A 19,067-nucleotide genomic window follows, 5' to 3' on the forward strand; every position below is an offset into this window, starting at 1 on the left:
GTACAGTGCACTCCTCAGGAGGATTCAAGTGACTATACTATAGTCGATGATCAGTTAACAGGCTTACATTTTTGCAATTTAAGGGCAGATTGAACAGCCAATGTAATCATGCTTACCTGGCTGCTATTTATGCACTGAGGCTTGATCAGGGACAGATGTGAAGGGAGGAGCAGGATCAGGTGAGGGCAGGAAACTCTGAGGGCATCTGGTGGACAGGTGGGGGAATGGACATGAAAATGGGGAACAGAGAGATTAGTGAGGCTGTTTCGAAAGAAATATTGTCACTGTGACACAAAAATTATACTGCTTGTGCTTGGATTTACTTTTTAAACTTAAAGACAAAGTTTAAAATGAAGGTAAAAATAAGGCTATGATATTTTCGTAGTCATCAAAGGGAAATGATCACAGTAACATAAATCACCTTACACCATGCCGCTGGGCAAAAACTACTCTTCATCGTCATTCTCTCCAATGACACTTTGAGGAAACATGTAACTTCCTCATCACGGTTCACAAGCAGTGTCACAAAAGTGCTGCTCAATTACCATTGTTAGTGGCAGGGGGAGAGACCAACCATGAAGGCGACCACAAAAGATCCAGGTAGCATTCAACAGGAAACATCACCTCGGCCAATTACCCATGAGCTCATATGTTGCCAAAACAGCCATTAATCCGAGTGGTGAGCACAAGGAGAGCTAGTGCAGCTTCCAAAGCCTCCGCCAAGGGTGAGAGGACTCATGGGGCGAAAGACAAAAGAGGTGGTATGTGATATGGCAAACAGATGAATCGATCAACTAATTCTGTCTTACAGCATGACATTAGTGCAGATTTAAAACTATATAAAATGTGCAATATGTATCCATAAGGTTTGGTTAAGTATGAAAGAGCAACATACTTTTCCAGATTTACAATGTTGCCACGACCTGGAATTGATTAAATTCACTTTCATTGCTTGAAGCAGACTTTCCAGAAACCTGCACCACTGTCTCCCCCTGAACTGTTGTCATATTAAGACCCAAAGAATACAAACCAGTTACGAGAAGAGAGCATGACATTTTGCAAGCTTAGTGAAGGTATGTGTAACATGATAAACGATGAAGGCTTATAGGCACATATAAAAATGAACAGTATACACAAATGAAACCAGACGTCTAGGAGGCTCATACCACACTTCAGTGCATAGAGTACAGAATTAATGTTAGAAACTGCACTTGTGTCACAAATCTCCTGGGAGCCACGTGTCCTGTCATCATAGAGGTCGACTGGAGAACTGGCTGAGCACAAATAATGTCTAAATATATAACAACCAGAGTTAAGTTGTGTTTGGAGTTGTGTATGAAGGGCCAGAGCAACATGTTGTCTTAACATCAAAACACTCTCTAGTGTACAGTAACCTCAGGCGATGACTGAAAAGGTTTCATAATCAGCTATAATTTAGTCATTGGTTGCCGAGTTATGACGGCTGTCATGTTCACCAGCTGAGTAAAGAAGGAAAGGGGCCATATACTCATTGGCTAAAGTATCTGTTGTTTACAGAAGTCCATAAAAGCAGGGATATTCAACTTGCTTTGCTAAAGGGCTGCTTTTGCAAAATGACAGGAGACCATGAGCCAGTTAATAAACAAACTCAAATTATATTTAGCAGTATATACAATACTGTTTTTAAATTTAATTGTATTTGGAAAGCTAAGTTTGTTAACACACAGCTAAAGATACTATTAGCTTGACAAATTGTTATAGCTAAAGCGTGAGCAAAAACATGTTAACAGATAGCTGCTTACTGGCATATCCAGCAGACATGGAGCAATGTTCCCTCCCATTAGTGTCATATTTTTGGCGACCCAGTGAATAAGTCTGGTGTTGACATCTCATTTTATATCTGGTGTGTTCCACTAACTCCTGATGGAAATGTCTGGCTCTTTAGCTTGTTTGCTAACCTAACATTACTCCTTGCTAGCTACTGGAACCGCTCATCTTGAGCTAGTTCACTGGGACTGTGTTTTCATACTTTTTCCCATACAGCTACGTTTTAATGCCTCTATGCTACACAATGTGGTGATGGAACAATATTTATGTCAAATGGAGGGGAAGATGGATGTTCTAAAGTCCTGGCACAAACTTTTTGAGAAAATTCAGTTACACCTAAATTTAAACAATATATTTTATATTTCTCCAAATTGGATTTTTTTTTCAAATATAAAGAAAATATTTAATTATATATATTTAACTTTAAGCCGATGAAAAAAAAATAAAGTGCAAATAGAATTTAAGATTTAAAGTTATGTTTCAATATAATCAAATAATCCATCAAGTGAAGTAAAACTTACTTAACTTATATAGTTGCTTCATAATTAGCCTGCATATCTCAATAAGCAGTGAGTTTTGGATGGACAGAGGAAGCAGAAAAAGTACCTCTGAGCTGTAAATGTTAGAAAAAGCAAGACAGTATAATTTAACAATTGGATTCGCTTTTAAAATTGACTGAGTAAGAGGAAGAACTGACTAAGAGGTTTAAATGAATACAGTTTAATGTACTAACCTTTAATATAAATTGAGGACCATTATATGTATTTGCTATACAGTTTATTTGTATCATTTACAATTGATGTACTTTCACACATAAGGATTTTAATACTATGTTCAGCCTGCCTTGTTGTTTGTAATTTGCTTTTCAATAAAGAGAAAAAAAGGAAGAAAAAAACTCTCCACACCCTCACAGTAGTTATTAAAAGGAAACAATATTAATGTCAATGTTCTGCCAATTTTAATGTAATAACATTAATGCTGTTGGCTCTCTTCCATGTAAGTGTTCCAGGAAGGCTTGTCAGTGGAACAGCATGCACAGAATTAGGGCCCTGGAACCAACACACCTGTGAAGAATGCAGCCATCATTAATTAATGTTATACATTGCACCTGGGATTTTCGGCCGAGACATGTTAAAACGTCTGCAGTGAAGGCCTAAACAGAGGCGGGTGGAATGTACGATATCCTGGGCCTCTGGGTCTCAGTTTAGCAGCGATTTAGAAGAGTACTTTTTTCCTTATCCAAATCACAGATCTAAAAATAGAGGCTGTGGTATGCTCTAAGAAGCTGAAAGCCTCCGACACAAATATGTGGTTCTGAGTTATTAAAATAAAAAAATCAATTAATTTTTTTCATTTATTTGATTCCGTCTTAGCCACTTAAACAGAAATGTCGCTGCAACTATTGGACATATTGCAATCACATTTTGTACAGACATTCATCTATACTTTTTTATGACTAATAACAAATTTTAGCATGCTAACATTTTAAAATAAAAGGCTTAACATTGTGAATATTATCCTTTAATTAGCATGTTAACACTGACGTGAGCATGTAATCCTGGTGACAATAGCTCAAGGCACCAAAGTAATGCCTCAAAGAGCCTCAAAGCGGCTGTAGACTTATTAGCCTATAAGATATTTAAAATTACGTATCACTGCCCAATCTTTAGTTAGCTTCCCAAAAGTGAAGGCAAAACATCTTCATCGCCCCCTGGTGGCTGGCTGCAGTAAAGGTCATACACCCTAATTCATTTGGTTTTAATTAGTGATTTAATGCTCAAATTCAGTGGTGCTGCTCCTGTTTGGTTGGATGGGTGTATGGGCGGGAACTCCACCATCACGGAGACTGTGCAGACTCTGGCTCCAAATTACATCACCAGAGCAAGATGGCAGCGGCCATATCCAAGCTATTTTGGCTTCATTTTTGGACAGTGGGGATAATGGGGGTAAGTGGAGGCAGTCCATGGCCCAAATAATGAGCCTCAAATTATGAGGTGATAATGATAATTGAATAATGTATTTTGAACCAGCCAAATTTTTTTTTAAAAAATCCATTTACTTTGTGAGATCATTGTTTCTAATCAATAACTGGTACACAACTGCTCACGGCCATTGTGAACCAGGTCCTCCAACATGGCCACCAGAGAGCGCACTCATTGTACCAAGTCCTTCACTGCCAGGCTCAGCAATTAGTTAATTATCTGGATCTCCCCGTGACAGCCAGCCAAACCACAGCCGTTCTTAACTGTGGCTGCACGGGGCTACGAGCAGAAAAATCCTCTTAACATGTCTAAATCATACCTTTCATTAAACAAAGTTCAATAGCTTGTTTACATTAGGCTGGGGTGTCCACCAAACAAACAGAGAAGCAGATACATGTTTGTTTACTCTGAGCAAGTCATGGGTGGGGAATGCAAGCTGTGAAGTGTGTGACGTTGCTGATATTTTGTTTGCACAGGCCTATGTGTGTGTGGCCACAAATACACACACGAGCAGTATGTGGTTGGCTGTATATGTGTGTGTATACATTGTTACTTAGGCCAAACGGTATTTACACCAACATATGTAAGCAATTGAGGGCCACTGTATGTAAACTCTGTATTAAAACCAATGCAGCACAGTAAATATGAAATGGTGAAATGTTTATGCAAATGTAATTAGCAAACTAATGGGCTTTCACATCAACAAATATTGATTGAGAACATCTGCTTGATGTGTGAGATCATTACATTCTTCAGGAGAGGTTGCATTACAACACCCAAAGTCTAATCAGACACAGCAAGCCATGTTCTGCCAAGTCAGAATCAAAAAACAAAAGTTATAGAAAATAATAGTTTGTCACTGTCTTTTCATAGAAAATCTAAATCTGATTAGTGAGATCAGTGTCTAAACTAAGGTTAACTCAATATTCAATTAAAACTCATTCTATAAACACTGTATCCCTCTGTAAACATTGTATATGTATTTGCAGCATATGTGATAGTCATCAGTGTAGTCCATGTAACTGTGGCCAGATGGCTGGGCACATTCCTATGACGGCAAATTTCAAACACTTGCAATTACAAGTGCAACAAGTGCATTAGAGTGGAAAGCCAATATCATCATATCAATCTACATTTATGTTGAGGAAAGTCATAGCCATTTAATCATTATGCCAAATATGCTTTTAGTCAGTGTTAAAGCAGCCTCACGCTCTGGTTAATTCAAAATTATTGCAAGGGACTCATAGTCACATTTAAAGAAGGAAATGTACAAATAAAAAGATAAATCCACCCTGAGAGATTTCAGGTGCAAACATTTCACAAATGAATGTCATTGTGGTGCATTCATTTTTTTTCTTTTCAGACAATGAGTGACATGCTTCGGAGACTGTCCTCCCTTAACAACTCAGTCGCCAGGAATAATGTTCCCATTATACATTTCTGCAAACCATAAATGTGTTAGATCTGTACATTTCAAATGTAACAGATATTTAAAAACCTTACCTTTCTTCGTTTTTCAATTTTTTGTTGTGACAATTCTGTGGATAATGTGTGGTTAGGTTTAGGAAAAACACTAAAAGGTCATGGTCTGAGTACTATGTATGGTCTCCTCCAACACTGCTGGAAATACACAGACCCCAGCTTAAAAAATACCAGGTTGTTTGTTGCAAAAATCATCGCCTGACGTAATGTGGCAAAACTGCCGCACAAAATACCCACACCCATCACAACTGCTGGTTGAGATTGCCGTAAAATTATCCAGGTATTGTCGCAACAACCACCTCTGGAAATTCCCTAAAAAATGCCTTAAAAAATACATCATTTTTGTCGCCAAAACCACCACCGGAAATAAGCAGACGTGGCATTTAAAATACCCAGTTACTGTCACCGTAGCTATCAGTGGAAATATGTTGATGTTGGCTCAAAAAATACTCAGTTGTTTTTGCCACACCCACTAATAAAATATGCCGTCATCAGCTTAAAAAATACCCTGATTTTGTCACTGCCTGAAAAGTACATGGTTGTTGTTGCAACAACCAACACTTGATTTGTACCAGTGGCACCGTAAAATTACTCAGGTGTCGCCACAGACAGCGCTGGAAATGTCACAACGTGATGTTAAAAAACACAGCTGGTCTCAAACTGTGGTCTGCTGCTTGGCCTACTTCTCATGCCATCCAACGTCCTCCATCCCCTCCTGCTCCTGATAAGAAACTCAGCTTATATACATGTAATCAGAACTTTATCAATTTAGAAACATTGACATGACACATATGAAACGCACAAGATGTAACATATCTGTGGATTGCAGAAATGTACTATGCCAACATTTTCTACTGGTGACTGGACTGCCACCAGGTCTTTTGTACAAGCAATAATTACGACTCACATTAACATTGTTTATGTTCGGCAATGACCTCTAGTGGCTGTAGGAATTATCATGGTAGAAAAGAGGGAAATTCTGTGACATAATATAAAGAGCGGCAAAGTCTGCATACGGAGGAGATCAGGGTGGATGGATGAGTAAAACACAGACAGGATTTTAACTCAGGAGACCAATGCTCATGTCCCATATAAAACCAAAAGCCAACATTGACGTATTTTAAGTTATGCATGTACATAAAAATCAGATTATGTAATTAATGTTACATGACAACGTGATGTGGCAATGTGATGTTAAGCTCCTGAGGGTTGTTTTAGGGGACAGGAACGAAAGACCTATATGGGTGTATGGGTAGGAGGACTTGGTCTTAGAGGTAATTTGTGCCTGGTGGATTTTCTGACATCTGTTGTGAGACCACTGGAGGCAACAAACACACCTTGAGTTCCTACTCTGTCAGAAATACAACAGAAAAAAGGGCAACTTATGGGGAAGATCATGTCAAAAGAATGGAAGTAACTGGACCATAAACCCAGTTGAGCTGCAATAACAATCTGACGTCTGCAAATCTTAATATAACAGTTCACTGTTCCACTTGTTAACTTCAAGTCGGAATGAAGAAAAACGCTGCTCATATCTAGGACATGTCCTCACTTAACAATGTTTCGTTTTATAGTTACATCATTTAAATATTCCAAATACTTTGAAAAAGTTTCTTAAGAGTCCTAACCACATGAACTGTTGACTGAGTTCATCCAAAACCATTTTCATGTCCCAGCTCGCCAGCTGCAAGGGCTTTCTTTCATTGTGTCAGGTTTATATTGTATGGCTTATGATGATCGGTAGCTGGACTTAATAACAAAAACACAGATTTATTCACAAACTACGAAAGTCTTTAGACAAATCGTATCTGCTCTTTGTTAGCGTGACTGATTAGAGAGTAAATGTAGCTGACTGTATTGATCTTTTCATGTAAACTGCACACTCACCTAATCTGTTTTCTAAACCAAACACGTTCCTGTCTTCTACAGCGCAACATTATTCGAGACCTTTGAAGTAGAAGCAAACCAGCGGTGGATACTTTGCACAGGTATGAATGTGGAGGTCAGGGAAAGCTGGGCACTAAATGAAAGGTTAAAAAGACTAGAAAGCATCTCGGTCTGATCATGGATTACATCTCATGAACTCAATCCCTCTAAGCCATGTCACAAACCCACCAAAGTATTAGACAGATTCCGCCTCAAGAATCCATAATGACATCTTAAAACCGTTTTGCGCACAGCAGCAGAATAAACTCATTAAAGTCCTCAAAGGTGTTGCTTAACCTGCCAGATCTGTCGGTAACTCTATCTCCTGTCTTTTTGATGCTTCATTCCGAATTTTTTTTTTTTGGTACATCAAAATCTAACCTCTTCGAGTGTCCATATTTGGCACCTACGGCTCATTCTGGGTGTAAGTTAAGCTTTAATTACATGCTTTGACATAGGAGAGAGAAGAAATATAAACATATAGCGTGTAGGATAAGCTGAAGACATACCTGTGAGGTTGGGGAAGCTTAGCTCAGGTCAGACTCTGCTCTCTGTGGATTATCTCTAGTTTGATATCATTACTATCCCTATTTTCCCAACGCTGAATCCCTACATGTCCGTCTAGACTGCAGTCTTCTTATTTCCTTGGTTTAGAAGCCCTGTTGTTCATCATAGGGATCACTGATGTTTTTACTTGACTGGGCATGTGGCATTCTCTCATCTATACGCTCCATGTGACGGTTCATACAAGACATGTAAAGCAATTATTCAGTGATAACGTACGAACTCAATAGAAGATCTAAAGGCTTCCAGTCTTTTAATAGCCTCGTGGCTGTTACACAGTACAATAATGCTACTGTGTGATTCCATGCTGCCAACATGCCAAAAGCACTCCCTGCTTTACATGGGACAACACAATTCACTTCGCTTTGAATTTACAATGTGTACATAAGTTAGAAGAATGATATGGCTTTTAGCACATATACTCTTACAGCACTGAATTTAAATAAGATGTGAACGAACTTGACAGCAGCTCTCACAATACCATTTAGAGTAACAAAACACAAGTGCGGGATCAAAACAGATGTTTTACATCTGGACCGACTTCTGCATAATCTAAACACATTACTTATTATTGCAATTACTCGTGTCTTACAATGTAATTAGACATCATAGGAGAGCCATAGGCTGCATTTCAGCAACCCAAATGATGTAGGGTGTGTGTGCCAATTCAGTTTACTGGAACTCTAATTGGACACATGTGGTCAGATGTGTCCAAGTCCTAATTCATGAGCAAACCAGTAACATGCAGCCTGTCTGGGTGGCATTCAGCTGCATGAGCAGTCAATGAGAGGTGAATCTAAGGGCGTGAAACACCAAAGCCCAACATGACCACAGTCTAACTAACTAAATGTATATTATGCACTCTATGCATGGATTAAATCTTAATTAGTAAGTTTACCTTTCGTGGCTTCTAACCATGCATGTTCTAGGTGTTGAGATACTCATGCCTTTAGCAGTGAATGGAAGTTCCCAAAAAGCATCAGAAACATGAGTTTTCTCTAAGACAGTGTCTCCATTACTGAGGATTATGCATGAAAAGTTTTCATAGGAACTACCTCACGACTTTGTTGGTAATTAGTTCCAAAGAGGTAATACAGAGGTCTGTGGAAATTTCTGACTACCAAGGCCATTCCTCCTTGTAAGACACTCTGTTAATGATTTTTTTTAAACCTCACTAGCTGATAGAATCTGATTCTGATTCTGATTTTCTGATTCTAAAAGACTTCAACGATGGCAATGGTGGTTGGTCAGTCCACCACTTTGGTCCGGGCTAAAAGTAATTCACAGCCCCCAAAGGTAAGCCCTGATAACTTTGGTGATCCCCTGACATTTCATCTCTCACCACCAGCAGGTTAACATTTTTTGGTGAGACTTTTCCCTTCCAAAATACGACCACATCCAGTAGGTTGTTTGCACAAGAAAGAATTATAACCCATATTTACATTTATCATTAGGCAACAAATAATGGCCATAGTAATTACGATAGGGGCAAAGACAAAGTGGCATAGTTTAAATAGTGACTTAGTCTGCAGTGGGAGGAGGTTGTGCTGATGGATGGGTCAAACAAATACAGGACTTTCACCCAGGAGAATGACGTTTGTTTCCCTTTCCAAAAGTCAGCCTTGAGTTATTTTAATTAATGTATTCACAGTATTTTTTTCTGAAATAAGGTCCCTTAGGGGACAGGGAAGAGACTCTCTATCGATCCCATCTTTTTCCTGGGTTTGCTATAGTAGAAATGATTATAGATACAACTTCCAGTAAGCAGAAGTAGCAGTAAAACATGCGTCTACACGAGCTAGCTAACCAGCTAGATAACTTATTTATGTTCATTGCCAACACCTTCTCATGCAACCAAGTCATTATGTTTCCACTTTGCAGTGGCCTTTCGCATCTACATATTACGTTTTAGGTATCCTTCTGTGTCTGCAGCTGACATTGCATGATGGAACTACTGTGATGTCAACAAATGCACATGATGGGATGGATGGTTAGGATTAGGGGAAGGAGGCACATGGTTAGGTGTGGAAAAAAATAATCACATTCAGACAGGAAGCGAACACCGGACTCATGACCGGACATATGACATCTGTACTGGCCGCATTTCAACCTGATGCCGTCCTGCCAGATTTCATACGGACACTGTCTAATGGCATTTCATGGGCACGCCAAACTGGCTTTTGGAATTGCAATCATACGCAAAAAGAACTGTCAAAGCAGCAATATTTTACAGCTTCCACATGAGAACAAGCTGTCCGTGCACATGCAATGTTATCTTACCTAATGTTTTATCTAGCAAACCCTGGTCTTTTATCAGTTGGGAGGCTTAAGAACAAGCACAACCCATTGCTCAAGTGATTACATCCTGGTATGAAACACACAGGCATTGTAGCTTTCAGCAAGAAAAAAGTTATGTCATCATGTACGTGACGTGATTTTTCTAATTACATGTTTTTATGGTGTTATATGTTAGAAGTTTTACAACAAACTATGACTTGCAAAATTGTCTTTTACATTGATAAAAATCATGTGTAATTAATGGCACTCAAACAAGATTGATAAATTATTTGTCCACCTTTTACATGACAATTTTTGGTTCAATGATATTATTCAAACAAAATTATTTAGACTAACATCAAATTTGTGAACATTTTAATGAGCAGTTTTTACAAGCTTTTTAAATTTTATCATCCTCAGAGTCTAGATATTACAATACTGACCACAGTTTAAATAACTATGCTTGTTACCAATATATCGGCCCTGTGTTTGCATGTCCCTAATCATACTAAAACAGCAGTTATGCCTACAGCAAGCCACATGCTGTCGGACTAATGCACAGGACTTAAAAGAAAAAGGGAGGAAACATCAACACATGTGAGTGTTAAGTGAATATGAGTGTGTCTTGAGGGAAACCAAAGAGAGGGTGTTATCAACTGAAGATACGAGGACACACTATAGGGCTTTCTGGCACAGAGCAGCTGAGGCATTACACTGCTAGGGCCAACAAACAACCCTTAATGTAAAGGCACTGTAACAACTTAACAGTGAAATAAACAAGATGCTTAACTTTAGCAGGGTAGTTAGCAGGTTAAGTTGACCAACAGACTGTGGACTAATGCTGTTTAGCCCTTTAATGACAGGTCATCCAATAGATAGTGATTATCAAAAGCAGTTAAGAGAAGAGAGCCCTTTGAAATACGAGCACAGCACTCAACCTAAGCCATAACAACTGACAATACAACCAGTCTATTTAAATGATTTGTCTCCTGCCATTTGAATGATCTGCCTCCTCGTGAAACTGGACACTGTGACTCCTGCATGCTTTTATCTACAGTAGGTCACAACATGAGAGGAAAGACGAACCCAACACAGCAAGGGGTGTTTCTTAGATATACATTTAATATAAAATCTTCTCATGAATTCTCTTAGAGACACTGGGCCTACATAATGTGTCCCCCCCAAGTCTTCTCTGGCTTTCAGAAGAAAAACATGAAGCATAACATTGTTGTTACTTCAACTCAAAGGGATTCACAGACACTAAATTAAAAAAGACAACTTCCCTAGAGACTGATCCAGCTATTCAGAGTCCAACAAAAAAACATCCAAAGATGTACACAAATACACACATACATACAGCTTGTCCATGCTAAGAAAATAACGAGTTAAATCTAAATAAAAAGTTTTTTGACAATGAAATATATTTTAGCATTTAACATTTTAGCATTTTTTCCAGAATAACCAGGAGAATCTGAAAATAACTAAATGTCTGAAACAAGGGATCGCATTTAATATTTATATATTATATTATATTAATATTTATTTAATATTTGATAACTATTCAGTTATCAAATTCAGTTATCTTTTTACAGCCTCCTCCTGTGCATAGAAGGGCAGAGCAACACCAAACTGTGATGGGCACATGTCCCTTGGATTGCCATGACAAAATGCAGGGTTACAGCCAAGAATAATTGCTCATTTTGATGGTAAGGAACAGGCCTACTGATGTGCCGAATGATACAGAGACACATCATTCTGTCCATATTCAAGCCTCACTTAAACTGAAGTTGGATGTCTCTGCCATCAGTGTTAGCAACCAAAACAGGAACAAAGTAACAGATTTATGGACTAAATTCCTGCAAAATCCTACTAAAATGTAGAATAGAAGCAGCAACAGAACAGCAAACAACAAAACTGAGTGCACTCGTACTGATGCTAGTGATATCAACTGTGAAAGAGCACTACTGATGCAACCTGCAGTCAAAGTTATGAGAATGAATAAAGTGTTTTGCCTTTTTGTATCCTGGGGGATACACTCATTTGATAGGCTGTGGAAGGAGGAGCATTATGTGGGTGAACTTAATGATAATGTGAAACGTGGAGATGGGTCATCTACTCAGGTCATGTGACTTCATGCCAACATTCAAAAATATACTCATCATAGGTTTAAAAATTCACAATGTAGTCCTACGTGAACAAAGTCGATGGCCATGACGTACATGATGTTTTTTTTTTTCATGTTTATTATGTTTTGGAGGGAATTTAGTTTTAGAAAATATTTTTTTAAGGATGATTTTATATGTTCTTGTTGAAAAATAATGATTTGTATAATATATACTGTGTATATATATGTGTGTGTGTGTGTGTGTGTGTGTGTGTACAAACATATGTAAACAGCAGACACAGAAGGATGCCTAGAGCGTAATAAGTAAATGCAGAAGTCCACTGCAAAGCTGCAACATGTGACAACTGTGGCAATGTGGCAATATGTGATGAATTGGGATAAGAACGTGTTGTGTGGCCACATTAACCTTTTATCAATACACTGTGGCATGGTGTTTCCACATAAGTTATTTTATATGCACAAGGTAAATGCATCCATTAACAGGTGGATGGAGATAGAACTTCTGACAAAAATCTATTTTATGTAAAAGACTAAAACCAAAGTAGGTGCCAAAAGTACAACTGCCCCCAACACTGCAGCACTTTTGTCCAGAACTGTGATCTGGAGGAGAAGAAAACACACTCAAGAGCCTGTAACTCAAACTTTGCACCATGGTTAATGGCTATAAATAGGACATCATGCTCTGTGGTGCTTTATCTGTAAAGTAACACATTGCGTACACTTCCTCAATGTACAGCGCTTCAGATATCAGTTACACAAAAGCTTTGGCTGGTTTCCTTTTTCCTCACGTCCACTGAGCTGACCGGCAAATGGCAGAAACAAGTGAGAATTCTTTTATTCTGTAAAAGTCACACGGGTAATGTTTGTTTTCCAGTTGGGAGACTGCAGGCAGTGGAACCAGGACACTTCCTCACAGATCTTTTAAAACTCCAAAACATAAACTGTATCATTACTCCAAATTGGGTTTTGCCTCATGCCCATAATAGTAAGTAAACAAGTTCCAAATCCACGAAAATATATGAAAACGCAGCGGCCTTAGCTCGCACTGCCATGCCGCAATCATGTTATTAATGGAAGAAACCAGATTGTTTGGATATCATATCCCCATGATAATTAAATCCAAATGTTTTGAAACAAAAGCTTATCCAGTACATGACTGTTGGCTGTATCACAGATGAATTGATTCAGTGTACGTAAATAAACACACGGATAAGAGGGTTTGTTCACGACCGTAAGCAAACACTAACCTTGTTTTTCTGTAAATCCATAGAGGCGAGTTATCGTGTTGTTATGACATCAGAATGCCCTCATGGAGCGTGAGTTAACCAAGGCACAAAAAAAAGGAAAGACAATCGACTTCAGTTCAAATGTAGGCCTCTAACATTACAATTTCTACCAAACACAACACACGCCATGAGGTTTTTCAGAGGTCTTTTGGCTTGTCAATCTGTATTCATGCACAAATGAAAGACTCAAATAGCCATCATGTATTACAGACAAGCAGAGCTCCAAACCTCAACATCAGTCTCATAGTTTCACTCACCAACATATGCTGCTCTGGGCAGCTGCTTTCCATAAACAGTAATTGGATTCACTTGTTTTAATTTACTTCACTACTGTAGGCTCCGTCCATAACTCACCTCCGATGCGTGATTATTTAAACATTTTACGTCCAATTTCCTGCACGGCAATTACCCAGAGGAGAGAGTGTCCTCACACCCGCTGCTGCCTTGTGGCATGTCCAACAACTGTGCCGCATGCAAAGCACACGGCCTGCCACCACACTGCTTTGCATAATGCAGATGTGACAGGGACTTCCTTCCTGCTCCTGGTGTCCCTATCAATGGAAATAGCTAAATGTGTCTTGGAATATTGCTAGAGGTACAAGCATAGGCAAAGACATAAAGACATAATCATGTGGATTATCTTTTTTTAATGTAAATAACCATGTAAAATTGTAGATATTCGATTTTAGGAATGTGGGTGTATGCATGTTAAATTAATTACAGTGTAGGTTTAAATTAATAATGAAGCCAGTTAATTAAAATTCAATGACTTATAGACTTATTATCACTTATTCAAACATGTAAACCAAGTTATCATGTCTATGACCAATTCTTTTGCTATGTTTTTCACTGTCTGTAAATATTGCTTTTTTTTGTCTGTCTGCTGATTTGTATGATCATTTTTCTATTTTCTAAGAGGTCCCCTGTATGGACCAAGTATGAAGTGTGCCGAATTGCCTTTGAGCAAGGCACCTGATGCCAAATTGCTGGGATAGACTGTCTGTGGGCAGACCACCTTATTCTGACAACTTTGCATAGTGCATGTATATGTCCTGTTTGTGCATGTGTGTGTATTTTGGGCCGCTGTGTATATGATAACAGTGAAAATTCTATTTTCTCCTTTTTTTTTTTAAATGGGTCCGAAATAATCCAAAAATGATACCAAGGTTTCCGAACATTTGTGTGGTGCTGATGTGTCTTTGACTCTAGTTATAACTCTCCTTTTAAGTCTTAGTCTGTGTGAGCTGTGTCTGTGTCTGTGTGAGAAAGAAAAAGGAAGACCTAATGTAAACAGACACAAGAAAATAACCTAAAACTTAAAGTGCTTTAAGTGCGTGCAACAATCATAATAATTCTGTAACATAATTATAAATAAAATCATGATATAAGTATAGTTTTCTGGGCATTTTTAAAATAATGGCTTTTAAGATAATGCTTCAAAACTGAAAATTTTTCGGAAATTTGCAGAATATTACTTTTTGTTTTTAAAGAAATCAAACGAATTGCTCAGGGATCAAAGTTTTAAATACTTGTGAAGAGTGTGAGGGGGTTAAGCAATACATCACAAGAGGCCGTGGTTTGTAGCATTTTTAAAATAGCTAAGGAGTGTTTTATGGACAGGGTGACTTTAGCTGTTGTAAAATCACTATAAACCAAGGCCTTTCATAGCTTCTTGCTTTTATAAAATAATTATACTACTAACTCTAACCTAAACAATTTTGGTAGTCGGTTTGCATGTACCAATGCAAGCAGTGAGACTACAGAGAAAAACAGGGAGGATTTCGTGTCGCCAGCTGATGTCACTTCTCTAAGTAGATAAACACGCTCAGTGAGAATAACATGTGCTTAGAGACTGTTGGCCTCAAGTGTCCTCCTTCTGAACAGCACATCTTATGTTTATACGCATCTTTGACCTCAAATATTTTGCACAATTCCATATAAGAGACACACAGTGAAGCTAACAAACACTTAAAGTGGATGTGTTTAGTAGTATATATCCTGGGAAAATATTGCAAACATATACAGATGAACTTCTACACTGACAACATCACAAACAAAGGTCTACGCAACATTTGATCTGGATTCATCAAATGCGGATCAAAATATCAGACTAAATTGAAATGTGGAGCAGAGCAGAACGGCTACTGGAGGATAAAAAGCCAAAACCACGCTGATGCTATCAGACGACTCTAAAGCTATCTCAGCTGATGTGGATGGCTCATTATGTGAGCAAGTTTACTATAAATAGTCATTTCTGTTGCTGTTGTTGACCCCAAGTCACCAGTGGCTTCACTGGAAAACACATAATGCCACTGGAATGAGAGGCTAGATGCTGCTTTCAAGTGTTGTCAGAAACACAAACAAAAGTTGTGTCAGTGTCACGGTGTTTTCAAGCAGTGAGATGCAGTGAGCAGAGAGAAAACTATGTCTTAACTCTGAAAGATGAATTTCACCATGGGTCACTCCAAAATCTACCATCGGTGTTCAGTTTGGTTGAGATCTGGAGACTGTGAAGGCCACATCATATAACACGCCTTCAGTGAACCCCCCTGTCCCCCAGAGGTCTGTGTTCAACGGGAAATACTTTCATGCTTTCCTCAATGTAGAAATATTCCATTACACGTCAAATATAATTCTTAAAATGTACGCTACTTCACTCGATGTATCCTGGATCTCCATCAGTTTTCTTGTGCTGCTTTCAGAGGCATTTTACAAGCATTTAAACCTTTAAGCAAATTGATTTGATGCTTTTCAAAAAGATGGTAAAAAAGGCAAAGGGCAACTTGTTTTGAAATGTTCTGCACACGCCAAAAAAAGGAAAAGGTCACAAGAAAATGACCTTAACAAAGAGAGAGAGAGAGAGAGAGATGATTAAATAACTGGGGGAAATACTGCATAAACTATATTTATAATTTTTAAAATTATGTATCAAAAATAGATTACAGAAGGATATATATTTATTATTATTTTTATTAGCATTTTCCAGTTATTTCCTGTTTTGTTCTTTTACTTTTATTTTTCTTTTAATTTGCTGTAATTTTCTTTTCACTTTTTTTTATTTTCCTATTTACTATTCACTATACTTTTTTTTGTGCTTTTTTTGGGTTATTTCTCATTAAGTTACTCATGGATTTAAAAAAATCAAGCCAATTTGCTGAGGTTGAAGGGTTAAAGTACGAAAAGTTAAACAGAAAGATGTCTCCAGTTAATTTAATATCATATATTGTTAGATTATCACTATGCATTGATGTATGGTGTTGCGATGTTTCAGGTGGTTGAGTTTCTTAACTAATAGTGGTTCATTAACAATATAATAATATATAATATATAACAATGTATTTTTTGGCTTTTTTTTTTAGCCTTTTTTATTAGATAGGACAGATCAATAGAGTGAAAGGGGGAGAGCGAGTGGGGATGACATGCAGCAGAGGGCCTTGAGTGGGAGTCGAACATGAGGCCGCTGCGGCAAGGACACTGCCTTTATTCATGGGGCTCCTGCTTTATCCACTCAGCCACCGATGCCCTCTGCATTAGTTTTGTGAGGTGGTGTAGCAGTGGTGTAAAGCCTATTATATTGACAATAGAGTGAAGTGGTAATAGTATTAAGTGGAATGAAATGAAAATACACAAGCAAAGTACAAGTACCCCATAACATAAAGACCCCCTTCAGAGAAAATCAGGTTTTTAACCTTGTTCACATGTCCATACTGTTGTTGTTTTTTCTTATACGCGACAAGACATATGAGAAAATAAAATGCCATTGCTTAGCATTTCCTCCTTGCAACTGCAGTGTACTAATAACAGTCTCAACAATGACAATTCGGACTTTTAAGGTTTGTTGAAAACCTGATGAACCAACCTCACTACACTAAGGCAAAATGAGGAGTATCAAAGTTTTACTTTCACTTCAGTTTGTTAGAGCTAGTGATTGGAAACAAGGCTTTATCTAACATTAGGAATGCATTATTAGCTGTTTAATAACGTAGTAAAGTCAAAGTCTAAGGATATCTATGACTTTTATGTTTCTTTTTATTGTAAAGATTGTTGAGGAGAGTCAAAGGTGAGCGGTTATCCTTAAGCTGCAGGTGAAGGGCTGAGCTAATTTGCAGGAATGCTACTGGTCCTTGCCTAAATGTTTAATGACAATGCATGTGTTTTGAAAGTCCTGAGCATACAACTGGATAAATGAGATTCATATTATACTACATTAGTTGTGTGAGTGTTTGTAAATATGTTTGTGAGTGAATATGTGAGTGTTTGATATACTTAATGTTGTAAAAAGCAGCCCCCGTTTACTTTAATTCATCAACAATGTTCACTATTTTTGGATTCTTCGTCCACCATGGAAACATGTGAGAAAAGCAGTTTTGTTTGTGAATTCAACCTAACACAGGGCCAGTTGTTTTTCAAACGACCACTTGAAGCAGTATTAAAATATTCCTTTAATTTATTCCACTGTTACAGCTCTCTTTCAGTGTTTCTTTGGACTGGAATGTTAAGTGAAAAAAACTGAAGATCTTCCCCACAAGCAGTCTTTTCCAAACGCAAAAGCAAGCTGAAATACTGATGTTAGGCCCTGCTGATGCCACAATAAATTTTTGTAGTCCCTCATCAAAACAAAAAACTTTCTTATTTTAATGAAGGGTAAAATCAAGAGTGCAAATTGACTATAATACCCTGCCTAATTAGTATCAGCTCACTCATTCTTGGGTCTGATCCTTTATTTACTGCTTGCAATATAATGTATACTTAGGTACTGTTTGAACTGGTGTGTGTGGGGGGGGGGTATGCATGTCAGATATAATTTGACACTATTTATATATTGTATTTTTTACTATTATTTCATTTTATTTTATCTGATGCCCTTTTATTCTATTTGAGCCCCGCTTAAGCAGTGAAACTGAATTTCGTTGTATTCACCTGTACAATGACAGTAAAGATATTCTATTCTTTTCTGTCCTGTAAACTCAAATCAATGATTGATTGATGCAACAGTTAGGATTCTAATTTCTGCTAAACAGATGTTAACTTAGATAATTACTTTCCGCCTGCTAAAATTAGCAAACAACATAGAACAAAGACTGCAAGTTCTACACTGTAAACCAGATGTGAACGTCTTCAAATCAAAGCTAGGCACTAAAAGTTTATCAGTGTTCTAATACTTCCTGATAGATTGTTGACACCACAGTGAACTCATGGTGATGTTGTGCTGATACATCTCTACTGTTATTAAATCACACTGTCCGAACTCATTTTCGACAGTGTTTCTGTGACACGTCTGTTGCTTTCTCACACAAAAGTGCTTTCACTTTGACAGCCAGCTTCTCACCCATATACACCATGACTATTCCAAAATGGTGGATGCCGCATTGCCCATTTTAGTTTGATTTTATTTATTCATTTTTTTTATCTTGTAGATAACATTACTATAAAAAGTCATTTCTTTCGCTGATGCTGACCTATGTGACCAGTGGTTTCATTGGAAAACACATAATGTCACTGGAATGAGAGACAATACATGCTCCTTTTTAAGTATTATCTAAAATGTCGAAATTATGTTGGTTATGCCAATGCCCTAACAAAACAGCAGTTATGTCTATGTGATGCTTTTAAAAAACA

General features: G+C 37.8%; 1 protein-coding gene across 8 annotated transcripts in view; it reads right to left on the reverse strand.

The window, feature by feature from the left end:
• The window catches only part of myocd (myocardin), a 173,889-nt gene that overhangs the window by 125,611 nt on the left and 29,211 nt on the right, over positions 1-19,067 (reverse strand). For 6 of the 8 annotated variants that reach the window (XM_088070035.1, XM_088070033.1, XM_088070034.1 and 3 more), the window contains exons 1-2: positions 13,803-13,908; positions 117-205 (exon numbers count right to left, since the gene is read on the reverse strand). The gene's annotated coding sequence lies outside the window, so the exon portion shown is untranslated. Of the gene's footprint in view, positions 1-116; positions 206-13,802; positions 13,909-19,067 lie in introns of those variants that run through there. The other 2 variants (XM_088070030.1, XM_088070029.1) reach the window with 1 other exon arrangement.

This window comes from Plectropomus leopardus, chromosome 19, assembly GCF_026936395.1.
Source record: "Plectropomus leopardus strain MGB_pleo_1.0 chromosome 19, ASM2693639v1, whole genome shotgun sequence".
Classification (NCBI taxonomy): Eukaryota; Metazoa; Chordata; class Actinopteri; order Perciformes; family Serranidae; genus Plectropomus; species Plectropomus leopardus.